This window comes from Talpa europaea, assembly GCF_964194135.1.
Source record: "Talpa europaea genome assembly, chromosome: 15".
NCBI lineage: Eukaryota > Metazoa > Chordata > Mammalia > Eulipotyphla > Talpidae > Talpa > Talpa europaea.
The window spans coordinates 41,146,176-41,165,710 of record NC_140083.1 but is presented as its reverse complement, the minus strand read 5'-3'; positions in this window follow the sequence as shown (position 1 = coordinate 41,165,710).

Below are 19,535 nucleotides of genomic sequence, written 5' to 3'. Positions count from 1 at the left end.
GATGCCCGACTCCACCTCCTGATTTGGTCCAGAGACTCAGTGAATTAATCAATTCAGCTCACAAATGGACCTCGCTAGACACAGAAAGTTTAAATAGTAAAAGAGAGAATTTCTCCCAAAACCAAATATTAAATATCAGGAAGAGGCAGTTAAGTCTTTGAGGACAAATTCCCTTCTGCAGCCAGCTCCTGTCAGGCATCCTCTATTCCATGTCTCCAGTTTTCAATAAACTCTCCATTTCCTTGCCATTGCATTTTCACACCAAGTGGTGATAATAACTTCCTGCTATTACTTATCCCAGATGCATCATCTTTTCTTGTTAGTTCCTTGAATCCTGGACACAGCTGCTCCTTGTTGGGACAATGACTTCTCTGTGTTTTTCCCTTGTTCCCTAACTCCAAAGCTTCTTGGTACAACTCCCAATATCCATTCCTGATCACTTTCCCTATTTTCTAGGCATAATCACATTGATGGTGAGGAGTAGGAAAATGATTGTGTATACAATTCCTTTCCTTCTATTTTATTCTTTAAATATTATTGTGAGATGGCAGCTACCTATCATCTTCCTCTACTTAGAACATTTGCTTCTTGGAGGGACAGAGATGGGAAGGGATTCTATGGGCTGCCTGTTTGTGCACACATGGAAAACTAGAAGACGGTTGGTATCTGAAGCTGCCCTGAAGCATTTGGGGCTTCAGCTATATTATTTCTAACCCTTCACCATTGATGAGTGCGAACTTGTTATATAGGCCAGCAAGCTTCATTTTCTTCTGGGAAAAAAGCAGTCATGAGACAGCTAAAATAGTTTAGGTTCAAGGCAGGGCCTGACAAGAACCTAGAATTATTTCATCATACAAAATACATCTTCCAATCTCTGAAGTTTGTAATGTCTAGAATGCCCAGTCTTAGCTCAAATAGCCCAAGATCACGGGGCGGCGGGGTGGGGGGGGGGTTGTGAACAACAACAACACTTTGTTAAGCAGATATATTGACTCTTGCTATGGGGAAGATCATGTACTAGAGAAACTGGGGCATCTCACCAAAGGGAAAAGGAAGGACAGTATTCAGCATTCTGGGGAAGGATAGATGGTAGGTGAGGTTTAAAGAAAACAGTGCTGGTGGCGCAGGGGTTAAAGTCTCAGCGCTATCAAGCTATTGTCAGCCACTACAGCCTGAGTTTGATCCCCAGCCAGGGAGCTGACCCACACAGGGCACAGAAGACCTCTCCTGTCTCGCCTGCTGCTCCCCTCAGCAGTGGATTTCAGTAGATCTGCCTTTTCTGCTCCCCACTCTATTTCTGCTGAATTCTCTCATACATACCCCCCCTACACACACCTCTGACCTACACTCCAGTTTTTGTATGTATAAACAAATAAAAATTTAAAAATCTTTTAAAAAATTAGTAAACAAATAAAGAAACCAGTGATTTTTGATAGACTCTTCCATGGTAAAGAGGTCAACATCACATCCAAGCTGCAAAGCATTGTTTCCTTGGGGGTAAAAAAAGTTAAAATAGATGTAGAATGTTGTAGAATGTTCAGCTTTGCACCTGGAATGAGATGACTTATCTGTGTTAAAGTGACTTAGGCACCACCCCCACCTCCACTCCATCCCCACCCCAACCCCAGTTAGCAGTGGGCTATTTCCTTCTTACTGACATAATTTCAAACAATTTAAATCCAGTTATTTAAATTTCTGATAGTCTCTGATTTTAGAGAATATAATTTCTGAGTGAGTAAGAAGCTGTAGTCTCTTAGAGATGGGCCTTGTTATGAGACTTCACAGCTGCAGTGTCCCCTTGGGGAAAATACTGTTTCCTGCAAACTTTGCAGCTGGCTTTATCTGTGTCCTTTATTCCAATCTGATAAATGGCAGGGCAGATTTTTACAACTCAAGCTATTTTTATTTTCTCATTATCTTGATGAGCCACATTGGACAAGTACCATAAGCAAGACATAAAGTTTTGTAAGAGTAAGCTGTTGAGATTCTAAGGTTTTGGGTTTGTTTGTTTGTTTTTTTTATTAGCCTATCTTAGGTGTCATAGAGATTTCTGTTTTAATTAAACTTCCATAAAATGAGGTACTGGCTTAGGAACTGGTAGCAGGTGGCTGAAAACTGTTAGTAGAGGAGAAAAGGATTAGTTCTATATTCTGCAGTGGCAAAGCATTTGGTCAAATTGTCATCTGAGGTAGTTTGAAAGGCATGTCAAGTTTCTAAAAATTTGAACTTCAGGGGAAGAAATTTGAAAATAGAAAGTTACTAGCATGTGTTTGTTGCTGATTACTATGTTTGGCAAGGTATAAAAAGAAATAGACAAGCTCAGGAAAGAGTTGGCCAGTTTGCAAGCAGGAAAGGGTGTTCATAAATTTGGGAATCCTATGGGTCATTCAGAGCCCCCAAAGAGTAAAACACAGCCATCAGAAATGCACTAGCACAGTGGCTAATTAAAACTCATCCTTATAGCAAGGATCAAGTCAAGGCACACCCACTGGGCACCCCATCAAGATGTTTGCATGGGTGAAGATGGCATAAGTTTTATCTTTTCAACTGCACAAATAGCTTAGCATAAATGTATTGAAGGTGTGACTCAAAGTAGCAGCCGTCGAGATGAGAGAGAGAGAGAGAGAGAGAGAGAGAGAGAGAGAGAGACGGAGAAAAACAGTAAAGAAAAAAATGCAGAAAATTCAAGAAGTATGCGTAAAGAGAAGTGAAATGAATGATATGCCCATTGAGAAACATGTACTCATTTTTAGCAGCATCATTCATAATAGCCAAAATGTGAAAACAAGACAAATGTCTATCATTTGATGAATAAATAAATGTATTCCCACAGCCTTACTGTGGAATGCTATCCATCAATAAAAAGAAATCAAGTACAGACATGAGCTTCAATATGAATGAAACTTGAAAACATGCTAAGTGAAAAAAGATGGTCACAAAGGACATAATCATATGATTTAATTTATATGGAATGTCTGGAATGATCAGGTCTATAGGACTGAAATTACATTTTTTTATTTGCTTGTTGCTGAGGGTAGAGTTGGGTGGGGTGGGAGAACATGGGGTGGGGAATAGGGAGTGATTGGTATGGGGTTTCTTTTGGAGATGATGAAAATGTACTGCAATTAGTGGTGGTAGTTGTACAACTCTTTGCTTAGACTAAAAACTATGATTTATACATTTTAAATGGATTATATAGCATGTTACTTATACGTCAACAAAAATAAATTTAAATTTGAAAAAGTATGCTTAGAAAAGAATTGTGAATATGGCTATTAGCATATTAGATTGATTGGAATCAGAAGGGATATTACTAAATTTTTGAGAGTTGAACCTCTGAAGGAGGAATCCCAGAAGGAGAAGAGAGAGATGAGGAAACTGAGATTTATTCAAGGAAATAATTGAAGAGAACTTCCCAAACTTGAAGAAAGAAATGAAAATAGACACACAGGAAGCTAGAAGAACACCAAAGTTCCACAATGAAAGGAAAACTACAGCAAGACACATAATAGCAAAGCTTCCAAGACCCCAAGACAAAAAAAAAATAATAATAACAAAATGGATGAGGGGAAAGAAACAGATAACATATAAAGGAAAACAAATCAGGCTGACATCTGACTTCTCTGAAGAGTCTCCTTAACCAGAGAATACTCTGGGCAAGAATAGAATGGAGCAACATATTCAAACTCCCAGATAAAAAATGCCAGTCAAGAATACTTTATCCTGCAAAGCTCTCCTTCCTTTATAAGGGAAAAGTAAGGAACTTCTCAGAGAAACAAAATCTTCAGAAATTTGCTACTACTAAACCCCCACTCCAAGAAATATTACAAGAACCCTTAAAATCTAAACCAAAAGAGGAATGAACAGGAAGATCTGAACAAGGTAATGAATAGACCACAAAATTATAAACAAATGGCAACAACAGACTTCCTTGTATCAATAATCACCTTAAATGTTAATGGACTAAACTCACCAATAAAAAGACACAGAGTAGCAGGCTGCATTTAAAAAAAAAAAAAACAAAACAAAACAACAACAACAAACAGAATCCAACCTTCTGCTGCCTCCAGGAAGCATGCTTAAGCTCTAAAGTTAAGCATAGATTGAAAGTAAAGGGATGGAAAACAATTCTACAAGCAAATATCCCCCCCAGAGAAGGCAGGGGCAGCTATACTTACAGCAGATAAAACAGACCTCAAACTAAAAAAGGTGACGAGACATCGAAGGACACTATATTATGATCAAAAGGACAGTGCACCAGAAAGACATGACATTCATCAATATATAGACGCACCAAATCAGGGAGCTCCAAAATGCATTAGACAATTTCTATCAACTCTGAAAACAGACAATGGAGAAAATACACATTTGGTAGGAGACTTCAACAGCCCACTCTCACTAAGGGAGAGATCAACAAGAAAGAAATTAAACAAGGACACAATAGACCTAAATGAAGATCTAGTCCACATGGACCTAACAAACATCTACAGGACACTGCATTCCCAAATATCTGAATACATATTTTTCTCAAATGTTAGTGAATCATTCTCTAGGATCATCCACATACTAGGCTGTAAGACAAACATCAACAAATACATGAAAATTGAAATCATCCCAAGTATCTTATCAGCACATAAAGACATCAAACTAGAAATCAACTACATTAAGAAAACAGGCAGCTCCCCTATTAGATGGAGACTTAACAACGTGTTACTGAGAGATCACTGGGTTAATGAGAAAATCAAAGAAGAAATTAAAAAAAGATCTTGAGACAAAATGACACAGCAATACAAGCCCATATCAAAAAGCAAGAAATTACCCAAAGAAACAACCTAATTTCCCATTTGAGTAACTAGAGAAATAATGACAAAAAAAAAAAAAGAGACAAATCCAAAAGCCAATAGAAGGGAGGAAATAATAAAAATTAAAGCAGAAATAAATTAATGAGAAATAAAAAAGACAATCCAAAAGATCAATGAAACAAAAAAGCTGGTTCTTTGAAAAAATAAATAAAATAGACAAGCCCCTAACAAGGCTCACAAAGAGAAAAAAGTGGAAAACCCAAATAAGTAGGATTATAAATGAAAGAGGAGAAATTACAACAGACACAGTAGAAATCCAGAGGATAATTAGAGATTACTATGAACATTGATATGCAAAGAAGTTCAACAATATAGATGAGATGGACACATTCTTAGAATTAAACAATCACCCAAAGCTGGACAAAGAAGAAATAGAAAAATTAAACAAACAAATTACAAGCAGTAAAATTGAAACAGTAATCAAAACCCTCCCAAAAAACAAAAGCCCAAGACCAGATGGTTTCAGAAACAAGTTCTACCAAATGCTCAAAAATGAACTAATCCCCAAAAACTCTTTCAAAAAACTGAGAAAAAAGAGAACTACCAAATATGTTTTATGAAGCCAACATTACACTAATTCCAAAACCAAACAAAACAACGCAAAAAAAGAAAACTGCAGACCAATCTCCCTAATGAACACAGATGCAAAAATCCTCAACAAAATCGTAGCAAACTGAACCCAACAATGCATCAAAAAGATTATACATCACAACCAAGTGGGATTTATTCCACAGGCACAAGGATAATTGAACATTCGAAAATCAATTAACTTAATTCACCACATCAACAAAAAGAAGAGAAACCATATGATCATAGTCCAACATCCATTTATGATGAAGACTTTCAAAAAACTCAGGCTAAAAGGGACATATTTTAACATAATAAAAGCCATTTATGGCAAATCCACAACTAACATCACTTTTAATGGTGAGAAATTGGAGCAAGACAAGGATGTCCATTTACACCACCGCTTTTCAATACAGTACTGGATGTTCTAGGGAGGGCAATTAGGCAAGAGAAAGACATAAAAGGAATCCAAATAGGGAAAGAAGAAGTGAAATTATTGTTATATGCAGATGATATGATATATAAAGAGAACCCTAAAAAATTTCACAGAAAAACTATATAATTAAAACAATAAACCAGGGCCTCCCTGGTGGCGCAAGGGGTTAAGACACAACCTATGAAGCTATCCGCAGCCACTGCAGCATGAGTTTGAACCCCAGAGAGGGAGCTACCCACATAGTGCAGCAGACCTTTCCTGCCTCGCCCACTGCTCCCCTCAGCAGAGTATATCAGTCAATCTGCCTTTTCTGTGCCCCACTCTGGAGAATCCGCTCACCCACAGTTCCTGTGGCCTGCACCCCAATTCTTCCACTAAATAAATTTTAAAAAAATTTAAAAGACATTTCCAGGAAAGGGTCTTTTGTTTCATACCACCAACATCACATTTGTCTCTTCTAGGCTGACCCAGAGAAGCACATTGATATAATAAAAGACCCTCATTCACAATTAAATATTTGTTCGGGCCTCCCCAGTGGTGCAGTGGTTGAGCGCCATGCTGTGAAGCTGTCCGCAGCCTCTGCAGCGCCAGTTCGATTCCCCGCCTGCCAGGGAGAACCCCACATGGCACAGCAGACCTCTCCTGCCTCTTCCGCTGCTCCCCTCATTAGTGTTTTCAGTCCGTCTGCCTGTTCTGCTCCCCGCTCTGGCTCTGGTGAATTCTCTCACCCTCCCGTGCTTCTGACCTGTACTTGTATATATAAATAAATATATACGTGCTTCTGACAAATAAATATATACGTGCTTCTGACCTGTTCTTGTATATATAAATAAATAAATCTTTAAAAAAAAAATTTGTTCATTGTTCTGCCAGGACACTGGGTAGTCCAGAACCTTCTTTTTCCATTATTTTTGAAGCTTATAGAATTCATCTGTAATGCTACTGCTGGTGGGACTGCAATCTAGTCCAACCACCACAGAAAGCTGTGTGGAGGTTCCTCAAACTATATGACCCAGCAGTTTCACCCCTAGGAATCTACCCAAAGGACACAAAAACATTAATTCAAAAGGACACCTGCACCCCTATGTTCTTGCAACATAATTTACAACAGGTAAGATATGGAAACAACCCAAATGCCAAAAATAGATGACTGGAACAAGAAGATGTGATGTGTGTAAGTGCGCACACACACACACACACATACATACACACAATGAAATATTACTCAGCAATCAAAAAGACAAACTCATGCCGTTCCTAGCAACATGGATGGAGCTGGAAAGGATGATGCTCAGTGAAATAAGTGAGAAAGAAAAAGAAAAATATCAGATGCTTTCATTTAAGGAGGAATGTCAGGGAGCCAAATAAGGGATCAGGAAAAAAATAATTATAATAAAAAACAAAATTAAGAGGCAGCTATAAATCAGAGACACTCTGTAGAGGAACAAAACAGGGGAGGGAAGAACACAAGGGACTATGTCGATAGTGCATGGGTGAACTGGTGGTGGGAATTATATGGGGGCTACACCTGAGAGGAGAAAGCAAACATTGTACAAAAAGGAAGAATGATGTAAAACATATATAAAATTTAAAAAAAAGAAAAATTAAATAAAATAATTCATTTGTAATACTATGATTGCTTGAAAGTGGAGAGAGGAACTAAATATTGATTTAATTATTTATCATTTAATTCTGGAAATTTACCTTTCATCCAATAAATGTTTATACAGTATATCACATGGGTGACACAGAGATCTTTCTAAATTTGAATCCATGTTTCTCAGTGTCCTATAAAAACCCTTTAGATAATTTTCCAAGTACTTCAGACAGATGTGTTTTCTTAGTTGTCAGGATTTTTTTTTTTTTTAAAGATTTATTTATTTATTTATTTATTTATACAAGCACTGGGTACAGTCAGAAGCGTGGGAGGGTGAGAGAATTCACCAGAGTCAGAGCGGGGAGCAGAGCAGGCAGAAAGGCCAAAGTACACTGCTGAGGGGAGCAGCGGGCAGCAGGAGAGGTCTGCGCCCCATGTGGCACCCTCCTCCGGTGGCTGGGGAGCAGCCGGGGATCCAGCCGGCGCTGCAGAAGCTGTGGGCAGCTTCGCAACCCAGCACTCAACCGCTGCGCCACCAGGGAGGCCCAGTTGTCAGGATTTTGCACTTTGGAATCCAGTCATAAAAGCATTCACAAAATTGAGTTTTGGATTGTTCTGGGAAGTAGCTATATGACATATCAGATTACCAGCTGACACACCTCTGTGGAAACTTCCTCAGAAGCTTTGGTGAGAAAGTTTCAAAGTTTCTAGAGCCCCTCCCTGCTGCTTCCATCACCCTGTGTGGTAACTGATGGGCCACTTTTCTGTTATCCTCCCCAGAGTGAGAGTTCCTTGAGGGCACTGTCTTTTTGTATAACCAGCTTCTGGCAAACAGTAAGTAATCAGGGGCCTCTCTGGTGGCCTAGGAGTTGAGTCTCTGCACTGTCACCATGCGGCCTGAGTTAGATCGCAGGCCAGGGAGCTGACCCACATAGTGCAGCAGACCTCTCCTGTCTCACCCGCTGCTCCTCTCAGCAGTGGATTTCAGTAAATCTACCTGTTCTGCTCCCCACTCTGTCTCTGGGGAATCCTCTCACCCCCAGTACCCCTGGCCTACACCCCAGTTCTTATACACCAAAAAAAAGTAATCAACGAATAATAACAACTACAGCCTAGTGAAGGCCTTCCATATTTGAGTGCTAAGCTAAATGCTTTATACGCAGTATCTTATTTAATCCTGACAAATCATGCGAAGGTCTGTTGGAAACAAATATTGGTTAAATGAACTTTTCCAAATTTCCCAGGCTTCTAGGTTCTCCCTAGAGAACCATTTCTGCCATTTCTACATATTTCCACGTGCTTATCCCCCCCGCCCCGGCCCATTTTGTCTTGCTTTTATTTTTCTGTTTCTCCTGAATTCTCAACTTCACTCTTTGTAACAGTGTGATCGCCATAGAAAGGGGAGGTTCTAGGTCCCCTGCCCCACCCAAGGGAGGGGAGAGCTGAGGAGAGCAGAAGACTAGAGGAAGGCTACGAGAAGATCCGGAGGAGCACGTGGAGCAGAGACATGTGAAGAAGCTGTACTTGCTTCTCGGCCTGGGAGTCGTACCAGGGACTTGGGGGACACGGAAGGAGACACTTGAAACAGACATGGGTGAGAGACCTGTGGGGAGGCTGACAGTGGCAGCCTTCATCTTGACTTGGATTTTGCTCCTTCTGTCCTAGACTTCTCTGGCCCCTTCTGCCCCTTTCCTGAGTATCCACCAGTAGGTTCCTTAGACTGTGGCAGGCTCTTGGGCCTCAGTGGCCCTGCTTTGGGCCAACCCTGTTTGGCTGGACATTTACCCACGAGGGGGTGGGTGACTTCAGTCGCTTCATTTGGACACTATTTTAACTATTTTCTTTCTCTTTCTCCATTGCACACTAATTATATTAAAGTTGTTTCCCAGTGAAGGTCTTATGCACTCGAGTATATTTTTCTTGATGTGGCAAGTGACAGAACCCCTTCAGAGGGTTGCTCCTGGGGTGCTCCTCCGTCTGCCTGCTGACATTTTCTCCTACCTGGTTTATCTCTCAGCTCTATATCAAAAATGTAACTCGGGCCTTTTCTTCATCTTCACCAGGTATTGCCAGCATGGGACAGCTAAGGCAGCATATCATTCCAGAGTCTTGAGGGAAACAATAGCATGAAACTAGCCATCAAGCTGAGGATGTCTGAAGGAACACCAGAGAAATCACTCATGGTAGATGCCTGAGGAGAGGGAAACAGAGGACTGGGGGGTTACTAGTGAAAGATGGGCTTTGGATTTATATCATGGGATTACATAATTTTTTCAATAAAATACAACTTACAAAATTGCTTTAAAAATGGCCACTTTAGGGTCTTCCTGGTGGCGCAGCAGTTGAGTGCTGGGTTGCGAAGCTGCCTGCAGCCTCTGCAGCGCCGGTTGGATCCCTGGCTGCTGACGAGGGTCCCACATGGCTCGCAGACCTCTCCTGCCACTCCCGCTGCTCCCCTCAGCAGTGTATTTGGTCAGTCTGCCTGTTCTGTTCCCCGCTCTAGTTCTGGTGAATTCTTTTACCCTCCCGCGCTTTTGACTGTACCCCGGTTCTTGTATAAATAAATAAATAAATCTTTAAAAAAATTGCCACTTTAGGGGGCCTCCCTGGTGACTCAATGGGTTAAGCACGGCACTATGAAGCTGTCCACAGCCTCTGCAGCATGAGTTCGCTCCCCAGCCAGCCAGGGAGCAACCCACATGGTGCAGCAGACCTCTCCTGACTCGCCTGCTGCTCCCCTCAGCAGTGTATTTCAGTTGATCTGCCTGTTCTGTTCCCTGCTCTGTCTCTGGTGAATCCTCTCACCCCCCACACCTCTGGCCTGTACCCCAGTTCTTGTATGCATAAATAAATAAACCTTAAAAAAAATTGCCACTTTGCTCTTCTGAAAAGTCCCTTGGCTCTTCTCTTCAGAAGAGTCCTCCAGCTGCCTCTGGGTGATCCTTAGCCTCTGCCATGAGGCTGGACCTCTCCTGCTTCATCTACTCTCAACACTTCATTTTCCAATTTCCCCCTTTTTTGGTTTTCCCTTAATTGTATCCTCTCCTTCCTGTTTCCCAGCCTCTGTCTGCAGAGACAGATTTCATGTCCAAAGAAGCCTCTCAGCTTCTGTAAGAATTATGCTGACCGCGTAGGAAGCTACAGCCAGTTCTCATTTTAAATCACACCTCCTAGGATAACTATCATAAAATAAATGAAAAACAACAAGGTTTGGTGAGGACATGCAGTCAGCGGAGCCCTCGTGCTTTACTTGAGGGGCGTGAAAATGCTGCAACTGCTGTGGAAATAGGTTGGCAATTTCTCAAATAGTCAAATATAGAATTACCACACAACCCGTGATTATCGCACTGAGGGCTGAATCTGGTAGAATTGAAGCAAGACTTCAAGTGTATTTGCTCATCCATGTTCATCACAGCATTATTTTTTTAAAGATTTATTTTTATTTATACAAGAACTGGGGTACAGGCCAGAGATGCAGGAAGGTGAAAGAATTCACCAGAGACAGAGCGGGGAGCAGAACAGAACAGACCGAAGACACTGCTGAGGGGAGCAGTGTGCGAGAGAGGAGAGGTCAGCTGTGCCATGTGGGTATCTCCCTGGCTGGCCGGGAATCGAACCCACGCTACAGAGACTGTAGACAGCTTCATAGCGCTGCTCTCAACCCACTGCGCCACTGGGGAGATCCCATCACGGCATTATTCACAATGGCCAAATGGTGTGAGCGACCCAAGTGTGTGTGAGCAGGTGAATGGTCTACACGTTTGTGTAATAGAGCAAAATTTGGGTATATGCTACAGCGTGGGTGGGCCTGGGAACTTGGTGGAATAAGCAAGACGCAGAAGAACAATGTTACATGAAGTGTCCAGGTTAGGTCAATTTACAGAGGCAGAAAGTAGAATAACAGTTCAGCAGGCACCAAGGGGAGGGGGCTGTTGTTGGTTAATGGACACAGGGTTTTGTGAGGATGATGAAAATGTGGACAATGGCCATGGCTACACAACACTGTGCGTGTATTTACTTTTTACTTCTTTATTTTTAAGATTTATTTTTATTTATTTATGCATATAAGAACTAGGGTGTAGGCCAAAGGTGTGGAGAGTGAGAGGATTCCCGAGACAGAGTGAGGAACAGAATAGGTGGATTTACTAAAATTCACTGCTGAGGGGAGCAGCAGGTGAGACAGGAGCGATCTGCTGTGCCATGTGAGTCAGCTTCCTGGCTGGGCATCAAACTCAGGCCACAGTGGTTGGCGATAGCTTGATAGCACTGAGACCTAACCCTTGTGCCACCAGGGAGATCCTTGTGCATATATTTAATGCCACTGAACTGTGTACTTACAGATGGTTAAGTAAGGATTATGTGGGTCCTCCCTGGTGGCATAGGGCTTGAGTCTCAGTGCTATCACCACCGTGACCTGAGTTTGATCCCCGGCCAGGGAACTGACCCACATGGTGGAGCAGACCTCTCCTCTCTCACTCGCTGTTCCCCTCAGCAGTGGATTTCAGTAGATCTGCCTGTTCTGCTTCCCACTCTCTCTGGTGAATCCTCTCACCCCCTGCACCTCTGGCTTATACCCCAGTTCTTGTATGCATAAATAAATAAATCTTTAAAAAAAAAAAAACCAAAATCCAGAAAGTCAAACTTGCTTTTAATCCTATGCTACATGGAATCATTTTTCTCACAGCCTCCATATTGCTTTATGAAGCGCTTCTAATTTACCTGTTGGTCTGTTTTCTCTGGCTTCATTGTGAGTTTCTTAAAGGAAGATTTGCACGTTGATGTTTATCTGGGGGTGTAATAAGTGGGATGCTCTGGAAACTATTGGTGTTGCTAAGGATTTGGCCAAAATCCAGCTGGGCCTCCCTGGTGGCACAAGAGGTTAAGCACAGCACTATGAAGCTATCTACAGCCTCTGCAGCACGATTTCTTTTCTTTTTTCTTTTTCTTTTTTTTTTAGATTTATTTATTTATTTATACAAGCACTGGGTACAGTCAGAAGCGCGGGAGGGTGAGAGAATTCACCAGAGCCAGAGCAGAGAGCAGGACAGGCAGACTGACGAAGTACACTACTGAGGGGAGCAGCGGGCGGCAGGAGAGGTCTGTGCTCCATGTGGGACCCTTGCCTGGTGGCCAGGTATCGAACTGGCACTGCAGAGGCTGCAGGCAGCTTCGCAACCCAGTGCTCAACTGCTGCACCACCGGGGAGGCCCTGCAGCACGATTTAAATGCCTGGCTGGCCAGGAAGCTACCCACATGGCGCAGCAGACCTCTCCTGTCTCACCCGCTGCTCCCCTCAGCAGTGTATTTCAGTCAATCTGCCTGTTATGTTCCCCACTCTGTCTCTGGTGAATCCTCTCACCCCCTACACCTCTGGCCTGTACCCCAGTTCTTGCATGCATAAATAAATAAATCTTAAAAAAAAACCCAAAAAACAACAAACCCAGCTGAGGGCTTGATCTGAAAAGGAGCTGGGATGAGGCAGCAAACACCACCAGACCCCAACCAGTACCACGGGAGGGACCAGGACATGTGGTCTCTACCTGAGAGTCTGGGGGGCCAGGTAGAAGCTGAGGCCCATCGCACAGAACACAGACTCTTGCCCAGAGGGAGCACGGGCATCCTGGAGGAGACAGTGCCTGATCTGAGTCTTAGTGAGGAAATGGGTTTAACCCAGCGCAGAAGAGCAGAGAACAGTGTTCCAGGCAGCAAACAAAGCAGAGGGAAAGGGCTGGAGGTGTGAGAGTGTGGTGTGTTCTGGGAATAATTCTTTGTGACTGGGATATGGATGAGAGACAGCGTGTGTGCTGGGAGAGAGGAGGAGGAAGATAGGCTAAGAAACCCTGCAGGATTTGAAGATGAGATGTGACATGGTCACATCTGTTGGGTGGAAAAATCAGCCTGATGGCCGGAGCGGGGCAATGGTAGATTCTGAGGGTAGATTCCAGAAATATCAATGGCTGCAACTGTCTGAGAAGTGTGCATGCCCAAGTACGCAGGATGGGCCCAGTCACTCAGAGGATCTAGCACAGAGGCCAGAAATGGGGCTGTAAGCCAAGCCTGATAATCTCCAGAGGTTGCTTTCAGAGAATGCCACAGAGGTCAAGGATGGAGACCAGGAGCCGGCTGAGTGGAAGCAGGATGTGGAAGCCTCAAAGCAGCAAGACGTGTTCCTTATTACAAGAGGCAGGACAAGGAGTGAACCATTTGGTCCCCAACTTGTGCCTCTCTTCCTAGTCCCCTACAGTTATTTTCTGCACCCAATGAAATCTTTTTCTTTCTTTTTATTTTTTTAGAATTTATTTTTGTGTTGAAGAATTGGGGTGCAGGCCAGAGGTACAGGGGTTGAGAGGACTCACCAGAGACAGAGTAGGGAGCAGAACAGGCAGATTTACTGAAATTCCCTGCTGAGGGGAACTGGGGACGAGGCAGAAGAGGTCTGCTGCACCCTATGTGGGTCAGCTACCTGGCCGGGGATTGAACTTAAGCTGTAGCAGTGACAGAGCTGAGACTCAAGCCCTCAGCCACCGGGCCCTGAAATCTTTTTCTTCTCCCATTGAACATCATTGAGATTTTGAGTGATCGCTAATTCAACGATTATTCAACATTCTGGGCAAAAAATTGTCACATTGATAGAACCCTCGGGACACAGAGACAAATGATGGGGTTGTGTTCAAAGGCACCTGTCTCCATCACCAGGGCTGGGAGCCACTGATGAGGTTAAAGCTCCATTGGATTATGTAGGTAGCACATCACATCCAGCAAGCAGAGAATTAGAAGCAAGTACTGTTCATTGAGTACATACTAAGCCACATGAAAATTTCAGGTTTGTAGGTAAAAGAGGGTGGAAAATTGGCAATTCCGTCTAGTTTAGTGTGTGTAGAACTCAGTCTTTCGTGGAACTCAGAAGGACATACCAAGATTGGTCAGTTTGGTTCATGGAACAATCACCATTGGCCCATAAGGGCATCTTCTGTTCATCCATCAGTTTTTCCAACTTTCCTCTATGAACATCAAAGAACTAGAACTTTGACAGTCACTTCTAACTGCCTGCTTAGGAAATAAATTGATTACTAGCATGGGGTTGGGACTGAGGCTGGGGTCCTCGTTCACTTTCCATGCAAGTTATTTAACCTCTTAAGGTTCAGGCGTAACATGCAAGCCTCAGTTTCTTCTGCAGTAAAATGTAAATTAAAAAGCAAAAAGTTTGTATGCATAAATAAATCTTTAAAAAAAAAAAGAAAAGAAAAAAGTGGAGGCCTCCCTAGTGTCACAAGGGGTTAAGTCTCACACTACCAAACTATCATGAGTTGATCCCTGGCCAGAGAGCTACCCACACGGTGCAGCAGACCTCTCCTGTCTCGCCTGCTGCTCCTCTCAGCAGTGAATTTCAGTAGATCTGCCTGTTCTGCTACCCATTCTGTCTCTGGGGAATTCTCTCCCCTGCATTTGTGGCCTACACCCCAAGTTCTTCTACATTAAAAAAAAAAGGCAAAACGTGCTTTCTTTAAGGGAATATAGAGCAGATCAGTCCTTGGCACATAAGCACTAAGTGATGTGTTATGTTTATTTTATTACAAAGTGAGCCAACAGAGGCATGGGCAAGGTAAGGAACTTGCTGGGGTTCACACAACTGGTAATAGCAAATTGAAACTTGAACATCTCTGTACAACTACAAGGTTATGTTCTTTTTTTTCACCAGACCATGAGCACTTTCCATAAAAAGTGTGGCACAGCGAGAGGGAGTGTGAAGCAATTGCAGGCATTGTTAATCATTAACTCTTCTATGGTAAATACTGTAGTAAAATTCTGCAAAGTTCTTTTAAGTGCATTATTGTTTGCTTTTGTTTTTTTTTTTTCTTTAGAGAAGAAAGAGTGCTTTGTTTAAAATGCAATTTGCTAGTCTCTCCCCCACAAGCAAGAAGGAATGTTCTTGCTTCATTGCCTCCAATACAGTCAGTACTAAACATTTCTTTTCAGAGCAGCTTATGAAAGAAAAATGCTTTCAAATTTATAAGGATTTCATGCATTTTGAGAAGGGACTTTCATATTCCACATATTTCCATCTTTGGATCTTTCTATTTAGGAATCAGGTTAAAAATACAATCCTTCTATCTGGAGCAGAAAGGTTGTGAACCATGAGATTCACATCTCTGGAGACTTACAGTCACTGTAAGGGGAAAAAAACAAAAAGAATGAAAGGAAATGAAAAAGAAATACAGCCTTTGTGGGGGGCTAGAATTGCAACATGATTCCATGAGGTTCTAGTGGATTGGATAGCCTGGAAGAAAATTCTCCAAAATTTCACCAAAAGGGGTGCTTTTCCCTCAAGAAAATAAACAGTTGCTCACTAGAACAGCATACTTAAAAAGAAGTATCCTGGGTCTCCCTGGTGGCTTAGGGGTTAAGTCTCAACGTTATTATGCTGTCAAGGTGAAGGCCTGAGTTGGATCCCCAGCCAGGGAGCTGACCCGCATAGCTCAGCAGACCTCCCCTGTCTCACCCGCTGCTCCCCTCAGCAGTGAATTTCAGTAGATCCGCCTGTTCTGCTTCCTACTGTCTCTGGGGGATCCTCTCACCATCCCCCAACCTTTGGCCTACACCTCAGTTCTTCTCTGCAATAATAAAAAAATCTCCCTTGCTAGCTAACCCTCCCAACAATACACCCTCCAGACAATACTTAGTAAAACTTTTTTAGCAACTCTTTGAACTTTCATTAGAAATAGATTCTTCCTGAAGAACCAAGAAAAACTGATATTGCTGAGGAAAAAAGAGACCATGAGTGTTTTATATGGTGATTCACCAGGATTCCCAAGACTCAACAGTAATATTTATTACAGCAGAGGATTCAGACCCAGAGCAACAGGGAAAAGACCCGCAGCAGCCAGTCCGAGAGGTCCAGTGCCTGCTTCAAGCTCTTCCTGGCCTGAGGCCACACAGGGGAGTTCTTTTTCTAGCCCTGAACGACAGGGGCATTTGGAATGTCGCTGCCCAGGGGAGCCCAAATGAATCTCAGGGTGTAAGGCTTTTATGGAGGGCTTTTCATGGAGATATTCCGCTCTGCAACCAGACATGGCAACCAATACTCAGGACCCCAACAATAAAACCAGGGACACATCATTCCTCTTGGTGTCTGTGTAAAGCAAACCTGAGAAGCTGGTTGGTGTAATGGGCTCCATTGCTTCAGGTGTGCAAAACAAAATCACCCGTCACTCACTAGCATAAAAGATGTGCAAAGTCACATTGCCAGGAGCTGATCAAAGGTCACTCCTGGTTCCTTTAAAGGCATTAAGTAGTAACAGCCACACTTGTTAATTTCTTTTTCACAATGTTAGGGACAAACATCGGGATTTGAGAAAGGACTTCCGTGCCACAAAATCATTTACGTGGTAGAGTTAGTTGCCTTTCCCTCTTACCATTTCACAATTTTTTCCCTTTCACCGTCTTTGCATAAGCTAATTTAAATTTTTTACTTTGTTAGCAGAAAGCAAGCAACTCTCCAGGTAAGACTATATTCAAGTCAAGACAGTTTTTGTTCTTTAGTTGGAAATATTCCTAGAATATTCTTTAGACTTACTGGCAATCTCTTGGGAGCAGTTGGTTCCCTAAAGAACTGTTTTCATCTCCTTAAGTGGGTTTAGCACCAAATAGAATTAATTTCAGATTACTACATTGACATTTCTGGTTCATTTTGGTATCATTTTAGTGGCTTTATTCAAAAGGTATGGATTCAAGTTTGACACCTAACAGCCTTGTGTCCCATGGTAATGTTAGCTGCATGGCAGGTGTTCAGCTTCAATTCAGATTTGTTGCAAATCTGAGCAGAAGTAATTCTTCTCACTTCTCCATCCTTACTAACTGGGTATTTTGGAACCACTTCCACACTTGCTGTCTTATTTCCCTATTTGTTTCAGCTTTGATACATGATTTTATAAGTCCTAATCTTCCTCCCATTTAACATCAAGGTGTGAGGCGAACCTGATAACCACTACACTACGGAAACGCTCCGTCTAACATCAAGGTAAACCCACAAAAATTATCAATTTGCCCAACATCCCTCCAGTCTTACTCCCCCTTCCCTGACTAGTTCACCAAACGAATATTCTTTCTGGGTATATAGTTCAATGGCTTTTAACTGTACATTAGAATAACTTCCTGGGCCTCCTGGGTGGCACAAGGGATTAAGCACAGCATTATAAAGCTATCCTCAACCTCTGCAGCAGGAGTCTGATCTTCAGCATGCCAGGGAGCTACCTACATGGCACAGCAGGACTGTCTTGCCCACTGCTCCCCTCAGCAGCATATTTTAGTCAGTTTGCCTGCGGTGTTCCCCACTCTGTGGCGAATCCTCTCACTGTCCCCCACCTCTCTGGCCTGTACACCAGTACATTTATGCATAAAAAAAACTTAAAAAAAAAAACTTTGGAAAAAGATCTTGATCTGTACACCAGGCCTGTCGAATCCGACTTAGGCACTCACCCCAAAAAAGCTCCATTTATAAAGTGACCAGGTGATTAATGCACCACTGGCCTACCTGGGTCAACCCACCTTAAGGTATGTGCATTGGTTCCCAGTCCTTCTCTTTGTAAACTCACCTTTAGTAACAGCCTATTTTCTCCTGACTCTTCTCCATTATAATCACGAACATTTATGGATACCTACTAAGTGCTAGGTGACATAACACTATTTTAAGCACTATTTATCCCATTACCTCCAAGAAAACACTGCTACTCAGGATTAAGCATGTATTTATTTGTTTAGTTAAAACAAACATAGTTTCATTGAAACGGTGTAGCACTCTCTGCCAACAAGTCATACAGAATTGTTAGCCTCCAGTACAGTGGGGATATTTACACTATGTACAAAATGTTAACACACCCAAGTTCTCAAAGGTCTTTCATCACACTAGGTATCACATTCGATTCCATTACACTAGATCACATTTTGAGAATTACTGCATTTTGAAAATTTAGACCTTATTTAAAATTTAAGTAAGAGATCTGAACTTGCACCAGGTTTTCGTGGAGGAAAACAAAAAGGTGATGTACAACCAACCTGTTTATTGCAAATACAATTTAAACAGTATTTTCAATTGTTAGTGTTTACATCATTTTTCAACTTGTTTGTATTGAAATGTCTGTACAGTTAGCTTTTGGGGCACTTCTTATAGATACATAATAGGAATTCATCAAAATGCAGTTAAGAAACTTACAGGAATATATACACTTGACCCAAGTCCCAAACCTGACATTATATACAAGCTATATACAAATACATATGGACAGACAATGTATGTACATAGATTATCATAAATATTGAAAAATAGGTTAGCTTTAATGGATTAATGCTGTTCTATAAATAACATTACAGTTAAACTGAAACATCCAAGTAAGACAGTGATGCAGAGGGCTGACAAGACAGTGGTTTTAATACTGAAGACTGCTCATTAATGGGAATTCACTGTTTTAAGAACCTCAAGGCAGACGCTAGTGTCAAGATAACATGCAATGGAATTTACACCCTAGGCAGCTGATTTTAATCCTAGAACAGTCAGAGGACTGGGAATTCCTCCCCACTGTCAATTTCCTGTATTCTTTCTCCACTCTTTCCTGGTTGCCACATTATTTTCTCCCAAAGGATGGATGTAAACGGTAGAGAACTGTTTTCTTATATCCCTGGGTGTCTGACTTTAGAAAAGTAGTTCTGTCCAGGAACTCAAGCAGAAGTGCCCATTCTTGTTCTGAACTAGAGGTGAGGTTCTGGATTCGAAGGGAGTTAGTTCCAAAAACCCAATTAAATGAAAGCAGTGCTGTAGAATCCATCTTCTCACTGCCTTTCCAGATGGCCCCCAATGATCCTTGTAGAAACAAACAAAAACGGACCATTGGTTTCTACAGGACGTCTTCCAGTTCCACAAGGGTCTTTAGTTACAGACCTATCTTGTCTGTAATTCAGTCACATATAATACAAGAATGTGTAACAAAACCATGTCTGCCACCTTCCTGGCCCTTGCCTAAAACTAAAAACGTTTAGCTCAAGATTAGACCGTTAGAGCCAGGTTATTCCATGATTTGCT